The sequence below is a fragment of the Schistocerca americana genome, unplaced genomic scaffold (assembly GCF_021461395.2).
Source record: "Schistocerca americana isolate TAMUIC-IGC-003095 unplaced genomic scaffold, iqSchAmer2.1 HiC_scaffold_1117, whole genome shotgun sequence".
Lineage (NCBI taxonomy): Eukaryota > Metazoa > Arthropoda > Insecta > Orthoptera > Acrididae > Schistocerca > Schistocerca americana.
The window spans coordinates 1-16201 of NW_025725173.1; the positions used below are offsets into that span (position 1 = coordinate 1).

The 16201-nt window shown below is 55.6% G+C and overlaps 12 non-coding genes across 12 annotated transcripts; all 12 read right to left on the bottom strand.

Moving 5' to 3' along the window:
- Positions 1-1169: 1169 nt before the first annotated feature.
- On the bottom strand, positions 1170-1288 carry LOC124560805. The gene has a single exon (XR_006969318.1). It is a non-coding gene; the product is annotated as a 5S ribosomal RNA (ribosomal RNA).
- Positions 1289-2503: 1215 nt separating this feature from the next.
- LOC124560808 lies at positions 2504-2622 on the bottom strand. The gene has a single exon (XR_006969319.1). It is a non-coding gene; the product is annotated as a 5S ribosomal RNA (ribosomal RNA).
- Positions 2623-3839: 1217 nt separating this feature from the next.
- LOC124560809 lies at positions 3840-3958 on the bottom strand. The gene has a single exon (XR_006969320.1). It is a non-coding gene; the product is annotated as a 5S ribosomal RNA (ribosomal RNA).
- Positions 3959-5175: 1217 nt separating this feature from the next.
- LOC124560782 lies at positions 5176-5294 on the bottom strand. The gene has a single exon (XR_006969297.1). It is a non-coding gene; the product is annotated as a 5S ribosomal RNA (ribosomal RNA).
- A 1217-nt stretch (positions 5295-6511) lies between these two features.
- LOC124560783 lies at positions 6512-6630 on the bottom strand. Its single transcript, XR_006969298.1, has one exon. It is a non-coding gene; the product is annotated as a 5S ribosomal RNA (ribosomal RNA).
- A 1218-nt stretch (positions 6631-7848) lies between these two features.
- On the bottom strand, positions 7849-7967 carry LOC124560784. The gene has a single exon (XR_006969299.1). It is a non-coding gene; the product is annotated as a 5S ribosomal RNA (ribosomal RNA).
- Positions 7968-9184: 1217 nt separating this feature from the next.
- Positions 9185-9303, bottom strand: LOC124560786. Its single transcript, XR_006969300.1, has one exon. It is a non-coding gene; the product is annotated as a 5S ribosomal RNA (ribosomal RNA).
- A 1218-nt stretch (positions 9304-10521) lies between these two features.
- Positions 10522-10640, bottom strand: LOC124560787. Its single transcript, XR_006969301.1, has one exon. It is a non-coding gene; the product is annotated as a 5S ribosomal RNA (ribosomal RNA).
- A 1218-nt stretch (positions 10641-11858) lies between these two features.
- On the bottom strand, positions 11859-11977 carry LOC124560788. The gene has a single exon (XR_006969302.1). It is a non-coding gene; the product is annotated as a 5S ribosomal RNA (ribosomal RNA).
- Positions 11978-13194: 1217 nt separating this feature from the next.
- On the bottom strand, positions 13195-13313 carry LOC124560781. Its single transcript, XR_006969296.1, has one exon. It is a non-coding gene; the product is annotated as a 5S ribosomal RNA (ribosomal RNA).
- Positions 13314-14531: 1218 nt separating this feature from the next.
- Positions 14532-14650, bottom strand: LOC124560803. Its single transcript, XR_006969316.1, has one exon. It is a non-coding gene; the product is annotated as a 5S ribosomal RNA (ribosomal RNA).
- Positions 14651-15867: 1217 nt separating this feature from the next.
- Positions 15868-15986, bottom strand: LOC124560793. The gene has a single exon (XR_006969307.1). It is a non-coding gene; the product is annotated as a 5S ribosomal RNA (ribosomal RNA).
- Positions 15987-16201: the final 215 nt, after the last annotated feature.

Genomic DNA, 16201 nt, shown 5'->3' on the forward strand with positions numbered 1-16201 from the left:
CTCCCAACACACACAATCGCCGTTTCGGTGACACATTTGACGCAGAGCACGTCCTTCCGCAACAGCTGGAGCCTCGAAGGCGGCGCGGAGTGCGCGGCGTCCGGCGTCTCAGAGGCGTCTGCCGAACTGGCGGTCGCGCCGCGCCGCGCCGCACCGCCACTTGCGTGAGACACGCGGCTGCTCGGTGCGCCGCCTGTCATTCGTTTCGCTTGGTGCGTGCGGCGTCCGACACTCGCGGGCGACGCATCTTGTTCCCGTTATCCGGCGGGGGGCTGTAGCAGTGTCCTGCTGGAGGGCGCCCCCGGCAGCTTCCTCACCTGACACACGCCGCGCGGGGCGCTTCCACATATTTGCGTGATCTGTGCAGTGCATTCGCACCTGTCCTCTTCCGTCCCGACTTGTCCCGACTTTGCTCGACTGCCGCTCGCTGCCGCTCGGGTAGTGGCCCATATGACAGCACAAGCACGAGAAACATCTGCGAGACGGGCGTGCTCGACTGCCGCTCGCTGCCGCTCGGGTAGTGGCCCATATGACAGCACAAGCACGAGAAACATCTGCGAGACGGGCGTGCTCGACTGCCGCTCGCTGCCGCTCGGGTAGTGGCCCATATGACAGCACAAGCACGAGAAACATCTGCGAGACGGGCGTGGGCCTAACGGGCGTGTCCGAGACGCCGTTTGCGGCCAGCAGACCTGTGCAAAGGTGCGGAAACAGGGACACAAGACACAGGAGGGTCGCCAAAGCATCCATCTCTTCTAGCGACGAAAGATACATTTTTGTTTGCAGTCGTACACTGCTGCAAAACAATAAGCCCTGACGTATTTCACAACATATCTGTCGGTTCATACTGTTTTGCTACCTTCAGGCACTTTAAGAAATCTTCCTTGGCACATTCTTCTTCGAACTGAGGCCATTAATATCGAATCTTATGTTTATTACAGTCGTTTAATTTTTTTTTTTTTTTTTTTTTTGTGGTGTTTTGCACTGCTATGAACTAGTAGGTGGCCCTGACTTATTTCAGATCACATCTGTCGATTCGTAGTGGTTCGTTATTTTCAAGGCATTCCTAGCACGTTTAAAATGCTTAAGGATGCACGTTTGAACAAAGAAAGGTAGTATGAAAAGAGGGCTGGCAGGGATAGCGGCGTAAAAAGGAGAAAATGAAGTGGAGCCAACAGCACCCGGTGTTCCCAGGCGGTCACCCATCCAAGTACTAACCGGGCCCGATGTTGCTTAACTTCGGTGATCGGACGAGAACCGGTGTATTCAACATGGTATGGCCGTTGGCGCCCTTATACTGTAGCCGCACGACAGAAGACGCCTCTGCCTCTTCTCCCAACACACACAATCGCCGTTTTCGGTGACACATTTGACGCAGGTCCTTCCGCAACAGCTGGAGCCTCGAAGGCGGCGCGGAGTGCGCGGCGTCCGGCGTCTCAGAGGCGTCTGCCGAACTGGCGGTCGCGCCGCGCCGCGCCGCACCGCCACTTGCGTGAGACACGCGGCTGCTCGGTGCGCCGCCTGTCATTCGTTTCGCTTGGTGCGTGCGGCGTCCGACACTCGCGGGCGACGCATCTTGTTCCCGTTATCCGGCGGGGGGCTGTAGCAGTGTCCTGCTGGAGGGCGCCCCCGGCAGCTTCCTCACCTGACACACGCCGCGCGGGGCGCTTCCACATATTTGCGTGATCTGTGCAGTGCATTCGCACCTGTCCTCTTCCGTCCCGACTTGTCCCGACTTTGCTCGACTGCCGCTCGCTGCCGCTCGGGTAGTGGCCCCATATGACAGCACAAGCACGAGAAACATCTGCGAGACGGGGCGTGCTCGACTGCCGCTCGCTGCCGCTCGGGTAGTGGCCCATATGACAGCACAAGCACGAGAAACATCTGCGAGACGGGCGTGCTCGACTGCCGCTCGCTGCCGCTCGGGTAGTGGCCCATATGACAGCACAAGCACGAGAAACATCTGCGAGACGGGCGTGGGCCTAACGGGCGTGTCCGAGACGCCGTTTGCGGCCAGCAGACCTGTGCAAAGGTGCGGAAACAGGGACACAAGACACAGGAGGGTCGCCAAAGCATCCATCTCTTCTAGCGACGAAAGATACATTTTTGTTTGCAGTCGTACACTGCTGCAAAACAATAAGCCCTGACGTATTTCACAACATATCTGTCGGTTCATACTGTTTTGCTACCTTCAGGCACTTTTAAGAAATCTTCCTTGGCACATTCTTCTTCGAACTGAGGCCATTAATATCGAATCTTATGTTTATTACAGTCGTTTAATTTTTTTTTTTTTTTTTTTTTTTTGTGGTGTTTTGCACTGCTATGAACTAGTAGGTGGCCCTGACTTATTTCAGATCACATCTGTCGATTCGTAGTGGTTCGTTATTTTCAAGGCATTCCTAGCACGTTTAAAATGCTTAAGGATGCACGTTTGAACAAAAGAAAGGTAGTATGAAAAGAGGGCTGGCAGGGATAGCGGCGTAAAAAGGAGAAAATGAAGTGGAGCCAACAGCACCCGGTGTTCCCAGGCGGTCACCCATCCAAGTACTAACCGGGCCCGATGTTGCTTAACTTCGGTGATCGGACGAGAACCGGTGTATTCAACATGGTATGGCCGTTGGCGCCCTTATACTGTAGCCGCACGACAGAAGACGCCTCTGCCTCTTCTCCCAACACACACAATCGCCGTTTTCGGTGACACATTTGACGCAGAGCACGTCCTTCCGCAACAGCTGGAGCCTCGAAGGCGGCGCGGAGTGCGCGGCGTCCGGCGTCTCAGAGGCGTCTGCCGAACTGGCGGTCGCGCCGCGCCGCGCCGCACCGCCACTTGCGTGAGACACGCGGCTGCTCGGTGCGCCGCCTGTCATTCGTTTCGCTTGGTGCGTGCGGCGTCCGACACTCGCGGGCGACGCATCTTGTTCCCGTTATCCGGCGGGGGGCTGTAGCAGTGTCCTGCTGGAGGGCGCCCCCGGCAGCTTCCTCACCTGACACACGCCGCGCGGGGCGCTTCCACATATTTGCGTGATCTGTGCAGTGCATTCGCACCTGTCCTCTTCCGTCCCGACTTGTCCCGACTTTGCTCGACTGCCGCTCGCTGCCGCTCGGGTAGTGGCCCATATGACAGCACAAGCACGAGAAACATCTGCGAGACGGGCGTGCTCGACTGCCGCTCGCTGCCGCTCGGGTAGTGGCCCATATGACAGCACAAGCACGAGAAACATCTGCGAGACGGGCGTGCTCGACTGCCGCTCGCTGCCGCTCGGGTAGTGGCCCATATGACAGCACAAGCACGAGAAACATCTGCGAGACGGGCGTGGGCCTAACGGGCGTGTCCGAGACGCCGTTTGCGGCCAGCAGACCTGTGCAAAGGTGCGGAAACAGGGACACAAGACACAGGAGGGTCGCCAAAGCATCCATCTCTTCTAGCGACGAAAGATACATTTTTGTTTGCAGTCGTACACTGCTGCAAAACAATAAGCCCTGACGTATTTCACAACATATCTGTCGGTTCATACTGTTTTGCTACCTTCAGGCACTTTTAAGAAATCTTCCTTGGCACATTCTTCTTCGAACTGAGGCCATTAATATCGAATCTTATGTTTATTACAGTCGTTTAATTTTTTTTTTTTTTTTTTTTTTTGTGGTGTTTTGCACTGCTATGAACTAGTAGGTGGCCCTGACTTATTTCAGATCACATCTGTCGATTCGTAGTGGTTCGTTATTTTCAAGGCATTCCTAGCACGTTTAAAATGCTTAAGGATGCACGTTTGAACAAAAGAAAGGTAGTATGAAAAGAGGGCTGGCAGGGATAGCGGCGTAAAAAGGAGAAAATGAAGTGGAGCCAACAGCACCCGGTGTTCCCAGGCGGTCACCCATCCAAGTACTAACCGGGCCCGATGTTGCTTAACTTCGGTGATCGGACGAGAACCGGTGTATTCAACATGGTATGGCCGTTGGCGCCCTTATACTGTAGCCGCACGACAGAAGACGCCTCTGCCTCTTCTCCCAACACACACAATCGCCGTTTTCGGTGACACATTTGACGCAGAGCACGTCCTTCCGCAACAGCTGGAGCCTCGAAGGCGGCGCGGAGTGCGCGGCGTCCGGCGTCTCAGAGGCGTCTGCCGAACTGGCGGTCGCGCCGCGCCGCGCCGCACCGCCACTTGCGTGAGACACGCGGCTGCTCGGTGCGCCGCCTGTCATTCGTTTCGCTTGGTGCGTGCGGCGTCCGACACTCGCGGGCGACGCATCTTGTTCCCGTTATCCGGCGGGGGGCTGTAGCAGTGTCCTGCTGGAGGGCGCCCCCGGCAGCTTCCTCACCTGACACACGCCGCGCGGGGCGCTTCCACATATTTGCGTGATCTGTGCAGTGCATTCGCACCTGTCCTCTTCCGTCCCGACTTGTCCCGACTTTGCTCGACTGCCGCTCGCTGCCGCTCGGGTAGTGGCCCATATGACAGCACAAGCACGAGAAACATCTGCGAGACGGGCGTGCTCGACTGCCGCTCGCTGCCGCTCGGGTAGTGGCCCATATGACAGCACAAGCACGAGAAACATCTGCGAGACGGGCGTGCTCGACTGCCGCTCGCTGCCGCTCGGGTAGTGGCCCATATGACAGCACAAGCACGAGAAACATCTGCGAGACGGGCGTGGGCCTAACGGGCGTGTCCGAGACGCCGTTTGCGGCCAGCAGACCTGTGCAAAGGTGCGGAAACAGGGACACAAGACACAGGAGGGTCGCCAAAGCATCCATCTCTTCTAGCGACGAAAGATACATTTTTGTTTGCAGTCGTACACTGCTGCAAAACAATAAGCCCTGACGTATTTCACAACATATCTGTCGGTTCATACTGTTTTGCTACCTTCAGGCACTTTTAAGAAATCTTCCTTGGCACATTCTTCTTCGAACTGAGGCCATTAATATCGAATCTTATGTTTATTACAGTCGTTTAATTTTTTTTTTTTTTTTTTTTTTTGTGGTGTTTTGCACTGCTATGAACTAGTAGGTGGCCCTGACTTATTTCAGATCACATCTGTCGATTCGTAGTGGTTCGTTATTTTCAAGGCATTCCTAGCACGTTTAAAATGCTTAAGGATGCACGTTTGAACAAAAGAAAGGTAGTATGAAAAGAGGGCTGGCAGGGATAGCGGCGTAAAAAGGAGAAAATGAAGTGGAGCCAACAGCACCCGGTGTTCCCAGGCGGTCACCCATCCAAGTACTAACCGGGCCCGATGTTGCTTAACTTCGGTGATCGGACGAGAACCGGTGTATTCAACATGGTATGGCCGTTGGCGCCCTTATACTGTAGCCGCACGACAGAAGACGCCTCTGCCTCTTCTCCCAACACACACAATCGCCGTTTTCGGTGACACATTTGACGCAGAGCACGTCCTTCCGCAACAGCTGGAGCCTCGAAGGCGGCGCGGAGTGCGCGGCGTCCGGCGTCTCAGAGGCGTCTGCCGAACTGGCGGTCGCGCCGCGCCGCGCCGCACCGCCACTTGCGTGAGACACGCGGCTGCTCGGTGCGCCGCCTGTCATTCGTTTCGCTTGGTGCGTGCGGCGTCCGACACTCGCGGGCGACGCATCTTGTTCCCGTTATCCGGCGGGGGGCTGTAGCAGTGTCCTGCTGGAGGGCGCCCCCGGCAGCTTCCTCACCTGACACACGCCGCGCGGGGCGCTTCCACATATTTGCGTGATCTGTGCAGTGCATTCGCACCTGTCCTCTTCCGTCCCGACTTGTCCCGACTTTGCTCGACTGCCGCTCGCTGCCGCTCGGGTAGTGGCCCATATGACAGCACAAGCACGAGAAACATCTGCGAGACGGGCGTGCTCGACTGCCGCTCGCTGCCGCTCGGGTAGTGGCCCATATGACAGCACAAGCACGAGAAACATCTGCGAGACGGGCGTGCTCGACTGCCGCTCGCTGCCGCTCGGGTAGTGGCCCATATGACAGCACAAGCACGAGAAACATCTGCGAGACGGGCGTGGGCCTAACGGGCGTGTCCGAGACGCCGTTTGCGGCCAGCAGACCTGTGCAAAGGTGCGGAAACAGGGACACAAGACACAGGAGGGTCGCCAAAGCATCCATCTCTTCTAGCGACGAAAGATACATTTTTGTTTGCAGTCGTACACTGCTGCAAAACAATAAGCCCTGACGTATTTCACAACATATCTGTCGGTTCATACTGTTTTGCTACCTTCAGGCACTTTTAAGAAATCTTCCTTGGCACATTCTTCTTCGAACTGAGGCCATTAATATCGAATCTTATGTTTATTACAGTCGTTTAATTTTTTTTTTTTTTTTTTTTTTTGTGGTGTTTTGCACTGCTATGAACTAGTAGGTGGCCCTGACTTATTTCAGATCACATCTGTCGATTCGTAGTGGTTCGTTATTTTCAAGGCATTCCTAGCACGTTTAAAATGCTTAAGGATGCACGTTTGAACAAAAGAAAGGTAGTATGAAAAGAGGGCTGGCAGGGATAGCGGCGTAAAAAGGAGAAAATGAAGTGGAGCCAACAGCACCCGGTGTTCCCAGGCGGTCACCCATCCAAGTACTAACCGGGCCCGATGTTGCTTAACTTCGGTGATCGGACGAGAACCGGTGTATTCAACATGGTATGGCCGTTGGCGCCCTTATACTGTAGCCGCACGACAGAAGACGCCTCTGCCTCTTCTCCCAACACACACAATCGCCGTTTTCGGTGACACATTTGACGCAGAGCACGTCCTTCCGCAACAGCTGGAGCCTCGAAGGCGGCGCGGAGTGCGCGGCGTCCGGCGTCTCAGAGGCGTCTGCCGAACTGGCGGTCGCGCCGCGCCGCGCCGCACCGCCACTTGCGTGAGACACGCGGCTGCTCGGTGCGCCGCCTGTCATTCGTTTCGCTTGGTGCGTGCGGCGTCCGACACTCGCGGGCGACGCATCTTGTTCCCGTTATCCGGCGGGGGGCTGTAGCAGTGTCCTGCTGGAGGGCGCCCCCGGCAGCTTCCTCACCTGACACACGCCGCGCGGGGCGCTTCCACATATTTGCGTGATCTGTGCAGTGCATTCGCACCTGTCCTCTTCCGTCCCGACTTGTCCCGACTTTGCTCGACTGCCGCTCGCTGCCGCTCGGGTAGTGGCCCATATGACAGCACAAGCACGAGAAACATCTGCGAGACGGGCGTGCTCGACTGCCGCTCGCTGCCGCTCGGGTAGTGGCCCATATGACAGCACAAGCACGAGAAACATCTGCGAGACGGGCGTGCTCGACTGCCGCTCGCTGCCGCTCGGGTAGTGGCCCATATGACAGCACAAGCACGAGAAACATCTGCGAGACGGGCGTGGGCCTAACGGGCGTGTCCGAGACGCCGTTTGCGGCCAGCAGACCTGTGCAAAGGTGCGGAAACAGGGACACAAGACACAGGAGGGTCGCCAAAGCATCCATCTCTTCTAGCGACGAAAGATACATTTTTGTTTGCAGTCGTACACTGCTGCAAAACAATAAGCCCTGACGTATTTCACAACATATCTGTCGGTTCATACTGTTTTGCTACCTTCAGGCACTTTTAAGAAATCTTCCTTGGCACATTCTTCTTCGAACTGAGGCCATTAATATCGAATCTTATGTTTATTACAGTCGTTTAATTTTTTTTTTTTTTTTTTTTTTTTGTGGTGTTTTGCACTGCTATGAACTAGTAGGTGGCCCTGACTTATTTCAGATCACATCTGTCGATTCGTAGTGGTTCGTTATTTTCAAGGCATTCCTAGCACGTTTAAAATGCTTAAGGATGCACGTTTGAACAAAAGAAAGGTAGTATGAAAAGAGGGCTGGCAGGGATAGCGGCGTAAAAAGGAGAAAATGAAGTGGAGCCAACAGCACCCGGTGTTCCCAGGCGGTCACCCATCCAAGTACTAACCGGGCCCGATGTTGCTTAACTTCGGTGATCGGACGAGAACCGGTGTATTCAACATGGTATGGCCGTTGGCGCCCTTATACTGTAGCCGCACGACAGAAGACGCCTCTGCCTCTTCTCCCAACACACACAATCGCCGTTTTCGGTGACACATTTGACGCAGAGCACGTCCTTCCGCAACAGCTGGAGCCTCGAAGGCGGCGCGGAGTGCGCGGCGTCCGGCGTCTCAGAGGCGTCTGCCGAACTGGCGGTCGCGCCGCGCCGCGCCGCACCGCCACTTGCGTGAGACACGCGGCTGCTCGGTGCGCCGCCTGTCATTCGTTTCGCTTGGTGCGTGCGGCGTCCGACACTCGCGGGCGACGCATCTTGTTCCCGTTATCCGGCGGGGGGCTGTAGCAGTGTCCTGCTGGAGGGCGCCCCCGGCAGCTTCCTCACCTGACACACGCCGCGCGGGGCGCTTCCACATATTTGCGTGATCTGTGCAGTGCATTCGCACCTGTCCTCTTCCGTCCCGACTTGTCCCGACTTTGCTCGACTGCCGCTCGCTGCCGCTCGGGTAGTGGCCCATATGACAGCACAAGCACGAGAAACATCTGCGAGACGGGCGTGCTCGACTGCCGCTCGCTGCCGCTCGGGTAGTGGCCCATATGACAGCACAAGCACGAGAAACATCTGCGAGACGGGCGTGCTCGACTGCCGCTCGCTGCCGCTCGGGTAGTGGCCCATATGACAGCACAAGCACGAGAAACATCTGCGAGACGGGCGTGGGCCTAACGGGCGTGTCCGAGACGCCGTTTGCGGCCAGCAGACCTGTGCAAAGGTGCGGAAACAGGGACACAAGACACAGGAGGGTCGCCAAAGCATCCATCTCTTCTAGCGACGAAAGATACATTTTTGTTTGCAGTCGTACACTGCTGCAAAACAATAAGCCCTGACGTATTTCACAACATATCTGTCGGTTCATACTGTTTTGCTACCTTCAGGCACTTTTAAGAAATCTTCCTTGGCACATTCTTCTTCGAACTGAGGCCATTAATATCGAATCTTATGTTTATTACAGTCGTTTAATTTTTTTTTTTTTTTTTTTTTTTGTGGTGTTTTGCACTGCTATGAACTAGTAGGTGGCCCTGACTTATTTCAGATCACATCTGTCGATTCGTAGTGGTTCGTTATTTTCAAGGCATTCCTAGCACGTTTAAAATGCTTAAGGATGCACGTTTGAACAAAAGAAAGGTAGTATGAAAAGAGGGCTGGCAGGGATAGCGGCGTAAAAAGGAGAAAATGAAGTGGAGCCAACAGCACCCGGTGTTCCCAGGCGGTCACCCATCCAAGTACTAACCGGGCCCGATGTTGCTTAACTTCGGTGATCGGACGAGAACCGGTGTATTCAACATGGTATGGCCGTTGGCGCCCTTATACTGTAGCCGCACGACAGAAGACGCCTCTGCCTCTTCTCCCAACACACACAATCGCCGTTTTCGGTGACACATTTGACGCAGAGCACGTCCTTCCGCAACAGCTGGAGCCTCGAAGGCGGCGCGGAGTGCGCGGCGTCCGGCGTCTCAGAGGCGTCTGCCGAACTGGCGGTCGCGCCGCGCCGCGCCGCACCGCCACTTGCGTGAGACACGCGGCTGCTCGGTGCGCCGCCTGTCATTCGTTTCGCTTGGTGCGTGCGGCGTCCGACACTCGCGGGCGACGCATCTTGTTCCCGTTATCCGGCGGGGGGCTGTAGCAGTGTCCTGCTGGAGGGCGCCCCCGGCAGCTTCCTCACCTGACACACGCCGCGCGGGGCGCTTCCACATATTTGCGTGATCTGTGCAGTGCATTCGCACCTGTCCTCTTCCGTCCCGACTTGTCCCGACTTTGCTCGACTGCCGCTCGCTGCCGCTCGGGTAGTGGCCCATATGACAGCACAAGCACGAGAAACATCTGCGAGACGGGCGTGCTCGACTGCCGCTCGCTGCCGCTCGGGTAGTGGCCCATATGACAGCACAAGCACGAGAAACATCTGCGAGACGGGCGTGCTCGACTGCCGCTCGCTGCCGCTCGGGTAGTGGCCCATATGACAGCACAAGCACGAGAAACATCTGCGAGACGGGCGTGGGCCTAACGGGCGTGTCCGAGACGCCGTTTGCGGCCAGCAGACCTGTGCAAAGGTGCGGAAACAGGGACACAAGACACAGGAGGGTCGCCAAAGCATCCATCTCTTCTAGCGACGAAAGATACATTTTTGTTTGCAGTCGTACACTGCTGCAAAACAATAAGCCCTGACGTATTTCACAACATATCTGTCGGTTCATACTGTTTTGCTACCTTCAGGCACTTTTAAGAAATCTTCCTTGGCACATTCTTCTTCGAACTGAGGCCATTAATATCGAATCTTATGTTTATTACAGTCGTTTAATTTTTTTTTTTTTTTTTTTTTTTTGTGGTGTTTTGCACTGCTATGAACTAGTAGGTGGCCCTGACTTATTTCAGATCACATCTGTCGATTCGTAGTGGTTCGTTATTTTCAAGGCATTCCTAGCACGTTTAAAATGCTTAAGGATGCACGTTTGAACAAAAGAAAGGTAGTATGAAAAGAGGGCTGGCAGGGATAGCGGCGTAAAAAGGAGAAAATGAAGTGGAGCCAACAGCACCCGGTGTTCCCAGGCGGTCACCCATCCAAGTACTAACCGGGCCCGATGTTGCTTAACTTCGGTGATCGGACGAGAACCGGTGTATTCAACATGGTATGGCCGTTGGCGCCCTTATACTGTAGCCGCACGACAGAAGACGCCTCTGCCTCTTCTCCCAACACACACAATCGCCGTTTTCGGTGACACATTTGACGCAGAGCACGTCCTTCCGCAACAGCTGGAGCCTCGAAGGCGGCGCGGAGTGCGCGGCGTCCGGCGTCTCAGAGGCGTCTGCCGAACTGGCGGTCGCGCCGCGCCGCGCCGCACCGCCACTTGCGTGAGACACGCGGCTGCTCGGTGCGCCGCCTGTCATTCGTTTCGCTTGGTGCGTGCGGCGTCCGACACTCGCGGGCGACGCATCTTGTTCCCGTTATCCGGCGGGGGGCTGTAGCAGTGTCCTGCTGGAGGGCGCCCCCGGCAGCTTCCTCACCTGACACACGCCGCGCGGGGCGCTTCCACATATTTGCGTGATCTGTGCAGTGCATTCGCACCTGTCCTCTTCCGTCCCGACTTGTCCCGACTTTGCTCGACTGCCGCTCGCTGCCGCTCGGGTAGTGGTCCATATGACAGCACAAGCACGAGAAACATCTGCGAGACGGGCGTGCTCGACTGCCGCTCGCTGCCGCTCGGGTAGTGGCCCATATGACAGCACAAGCACGAGAAACATCTGCGAGACGGGCGTGCTCGACTGCCGCTCGCTGCCGCTCGGGTAGTGGCCCATATGACAGCACAAGCACGAGAAACATCTGCGAGACGGGCGTGGGCCTAACGGGCGTGTCCGAGACGCCGTTTGCGGCCAGCAGACCTGTGCAAAGGTGCGGAAACAGGGACACAAGACACAGGAGGGTCGCCAAAGCATCCATCTCTTCTAGCGACGAAAGATACATTTTTGTTTGCAGTCGTACACTGCTGCAAAACAATAAGCCCTGACGTATTTCACAACATATCTGTCGGTTCATACTGTTTTGCTACCTTCAGGCACTTTTAAGAAATCTTCCTTGGCACATTCTTCTTCGAACTGAGGCCATTAATATCGAATCTTATGTTTATTACAGTCGTTTAATTTTTTTTTTTTTTTTTTTTTTTTGTGGTGTTTTGCACTGCTATGAACTAGTAGGTGGCCCTGACTTATTTCAGATCACATCTGTCGATTCGTAGTGGTTCGTTATTTTCAAGGCATTCCTAGCACGTTTAAAATGCTTAAGGATGCACGTTTGAACAAAAGAAAGGTAGTATGAAAAGAGGGCTGGCAGGGATAGCGGCGTAAAAAGGAGAAAATGAAGTGGAGCCAACAGCACCCGGTGTTCCCAGGCGGTCACCCATCCAAGTACTAACCGGGCCCGATGTTGCTTAACTTCGGTGATCGGACGAGAACCGGTGTATTCAACATGGTATGGCCGTTGGCGCCCTTATACTGTAGCCGCACGACAGAAGACGCCTCTGCCTCTTCTCCCAACACACACAATCGCCGTTTTCGGTGACACATTTGACGCAGAGCACGTCCTTCCGCAACAGCTGGAGCCTCGAAGGCGGCGCGGAGTGCGCGGCGTCCGGCGTCTCAGAGGCGTCTGCCGAACTGGCGGTCGCGCCGCGCCGCGCCGCACCGCCACTTGCGTGAGACACGCGGCTGCTCGGTGCGCCGCCTGTCATTCGTTTCGCTTGGTGCGTGCGGCGTCCGACACTCGCGGGCGACGCATCTTGTTCCCGTTATCCGGCGGGGGGCTGTAGCAGTGTCCTGCTGGAGGGCGCCCCCGGCAGCTTCCTCACCTGACACACGCCGCGCGGGGCGCTTCCACATATTTGCGTGATCTGTGCAGTGCATTCGCACCTGTCCTCTTCCGTCCCGACTTGTCCCGACTTTGCTCGACTGCCGCTCGCTGCCGCTCGGGTAGTGGTCCATATGACAGCACAAGCACGAGAAACATCTGCGAGACGGGCGTGCTCGACTGCCGCTCGCTGCCGCTCGGGTAGTGGCCCATATGACAGCACAAGCACGAGAAACATCTGCGAGACGGGCGTGCTCGACTGCCGCTCGCTGCCGCTCGGGTAGTGGCCCATATGACAGCACAAGCACGAGAAACATCTGCGAGACGGGCGTGGGCCTAACGGGCGTGTCCGAGACGCCGTTTGCGGCCAGCAGACCTGTGCAAAGGTGCGGAAACAGGGACACAAGACACAGGAGGGTCGCCAAAGCATCCATCTCTTCTAGCGACGAAAGATACATTTTTGTTTGCAGTCGTACACTGCTGCAAAACAATAAGCCCTGACGTATTTCACAACATATCTGTCGGTTCATACTGTTTTGCTACCTTCAGGCACTTTTAAGAAATCTTCCTTGGCACATTCTTCTTCGAACTGAGGCCATTAATATCGAATCTTATGTTTATTACAGTCGTTTAATTTTTTTTTTTTTTTTTTTTTTTGTGGTGTTTTGCACTGCTATGAACTAGTAGGTGGCCCTGACTTATTTCAGATCACATCTGTCGATTCGTAGTGGTTCGTTATTTTCAAGGCATTCCTAGCACGTTTAAAATGCTTAAGGATGCACGTTTGAACAAAAGAAAGGTAGTATGAAAAGAGGGCTGGCAGGGATAGCGGCGTAAAAAGGAGAAAATGAAGTGGAGCCAACAGCACCCGGTGTTCCCAGGCGGTCACCCATCCAAGTACTAACCAGGCCCGATGTTGCTTAACTTCGGTGATCGGACGAGAACCGGTGTATTCAACATGGTATGGCCGTTGGCGCCCTTATACTGTAGCCGCACGACAGAAGACGCCTCTGCCTCTTCTCCCAACACACACAATCGCCGTTTTCGGTGACACATTTGACGCAGAGCACGTCCTTCCGCAACAGCTGGAGCCTCGAAGGCGGCGCGGAGTGCGCGGCGTCCGGCGTCTCAGAGGCGTCTGCCGAACTGGCGGTCGCGCCGCGCCGCGCCGCACCGCCACTTGCGTGAGACACGCGGCTGCTCGGTGCGCCGCCTGTCATTCGTTTCGCTTGGTGCGTGCGGCGTCCGACACTCGCGGGCGACGCATCTTGTTCCCGTTATCCGGCGGGGGGCTGTAGCAGTGTCCTGCTGGAGGGCGCCCCCGGCAGCTTCCTCACCTGACACACGCCGCGCGGGGCGCTTCCACATATTTGCGTGATCTGTGCAGTGCATTCGCACCTGTCCTCTTCCGTCCCGACTTGTCCCGACTTTGCTCGACTGCCGCTCGCTGCCGCTCGGGTAGTGGCCCATATGACAGCACAAGCACGAGAAACATCTGCGAGACGGGCGTGCTCGACTGCCGCTCGCTGCCGCTCGGGTAGTGGCCCATATGACAGCACAAGCACGAGAAACATCTGCGAGACGGGCGTGCTCGACTGCCGCTCGCTGCCGCTCGGGTAGTGGCCCATATGACAGCACAAGCACGAGAAACATCTGCGAGACGGGCGTGGGCCTAACGGGCGTGTCCGAGACGCCGTTTGCGGCCAGCAGACCTGTGCAAAGGTGCGGAAACAGGGACACAAGACACAGGAGGGTCGCCAAAGCATCCATCTCTTCTAGCGACGAAAGATACATTTTTGTTTGCAGTCGTACACTGCTGCAAAACAATAAGCCCTGACGTATTTCACAACATATCTGTCGGTTCATACTGTTTTGCTACCTTCAGGCACTTTTAAGAAATCTTCCTTGGCACATTCTTCTTCGAACTGAGGCCATTAATATCGAATCTTATGTTTATTACAGTCGTTTAATTTTTTTTTTTTTTTTTTTTTTTTGTGGTGTTTTGCACTGCTATGAACTAGTAGGTGGCCCTGACTTATTTCAGATCACATCTGTCGATTCGTAGTGGTTCGTTATTTTCAAGGCATTCCTAGCACGTTTAAAATGCTTAAGGATGCACGTTTGAACAAAAGAAAGGTAGTATGAAAAGAGGGCTGGCAGGGATAGCGGCGTAAAAAGGAGAAAATGAAGTGGAGCCAACAGCACCCGGTGTTCCCAGGCGGTCACCCATCCAAGTACTAACCGGGCCCGATGTTGCTTAACTTCGGTGATCGGACGAGAACCGATGTATTCAACATGGTATGGCCGTTGGCGCCCTTATACTGTAGCCGCACGACAGAAGACGCCTCTGCCTCTTCTCCCAACACACACAATCGCCGTTTTCGGTGACACATTTGACGCAGAGCACGTCCTTCCGCAACAGCTGGAGCCTCGAAGGCGGCGCGGAGTGCGCGGCGTCCGGCGTCTCAGAGGCGTCTGCCGAACTGGCGGTCGCGCCGCGCCGCGCCGCACCGCCACTTGCGTGAGACACGCGGCTGCTCGGTGCGCCGCCTGTCATTCGTTTCGCTTGGTGCGTGCGGCGTCCGACACTCGCGGGCGACGCATCTTGTTCCCGTTATCCGGCGGGGGGCTGTAGCAGTGTCCTGCTGGAGGGCGCCCCCGGCAGCTTCCTCACCTGACACACGCCGCGCGGGGCGCTTCCACATATTTGCGTGATCTGTGCAGTGCATTCGCACCTGTCCTCTTCCGTCCCGACTTGTCCCGACTTTGCTCGACTGCCGCTCGCTGCCGCTCGGGTAGTGGTCCATATGACAGCACAAGCACGAGAAACATCTGCGAGACGGGCGTGCTCGACTGCCGCTCGCTGCCGCTCGGGTAGTGGCCCATATGACAGCACAAGCACGAGAAACATCTGCGAGACGGGCGTGCTCGACTGCCGCTCGCTGCCGCTCGGGTAGTGGCCCATATGACAGCACAAGCACGAGAAACATCTGCGAGACGGGCGTGGGCCTAACGGGCGTGTCCGAGACGCCGTTTGCGGCCAGCAGACCTGTGCAAAGGTGCGGAAACAGGGACACAAGACACAGGAGGGTCGCCAAAGCATCCATCTCTTCTAGCGACGAAAGATACATTTTTGTTTGCAGTCGTACACTGCTGCAAAACAATAAGCCCTGACGTATTTCACAACATATCTGTCGGTTCATACTGTTTTGCTACCTTCAGGCACTTTTAAGAAATCTTCCTTGGCACATTCTTCTTCGAACTGAGGCCATTAATATCGAATCTTATGTTTATTACAGTCGTTTAATTTTTTTTTTTTTTTTTTTTTTTGTGGTGTTTTGCACTGCTATGAACTAGTAGGTGGCCCTGACTTATTTCAGATCACATCTGTCGATTCGTAGTGGTTCGTTATTTTCAAGGCATTCCTAGCACGTTTAAAATGCTTAAGGATGCACGTTTGAACAAAAGAAAGGTAGTATGAAAAGAGGGCTGGCAGGGATAGCGGCGTAAAAAGGAGAAAATGAAGTGGAGCCAACAGCACCCGGTGTTCCCAGGCGGTCACCCATCCAAGTACTAACCAGGCCCGATGTTGCTTAACTTCGGTGATCGGACGAGAACCGGTGTATTCAACATGGTATGGCCGTTGGCGCCCTTATACTGTAGCCGCACGACAGAAGACGCCTCTGCCTCTTCTCCCAACACACACAATCGCCGTTTTCGGTGACACATTTGACGCAGAGCACGTCCTTCCGCAACAGCTGGAGCCTCGAAGGCGGCGCGGAGTGCGCGGCGTCCGGCGTCTCAGAGGCGTCTGCCGAACTGGCGGTCGCGCCGCGCCGCGCCGCACCGCCACTTGCGTGAGA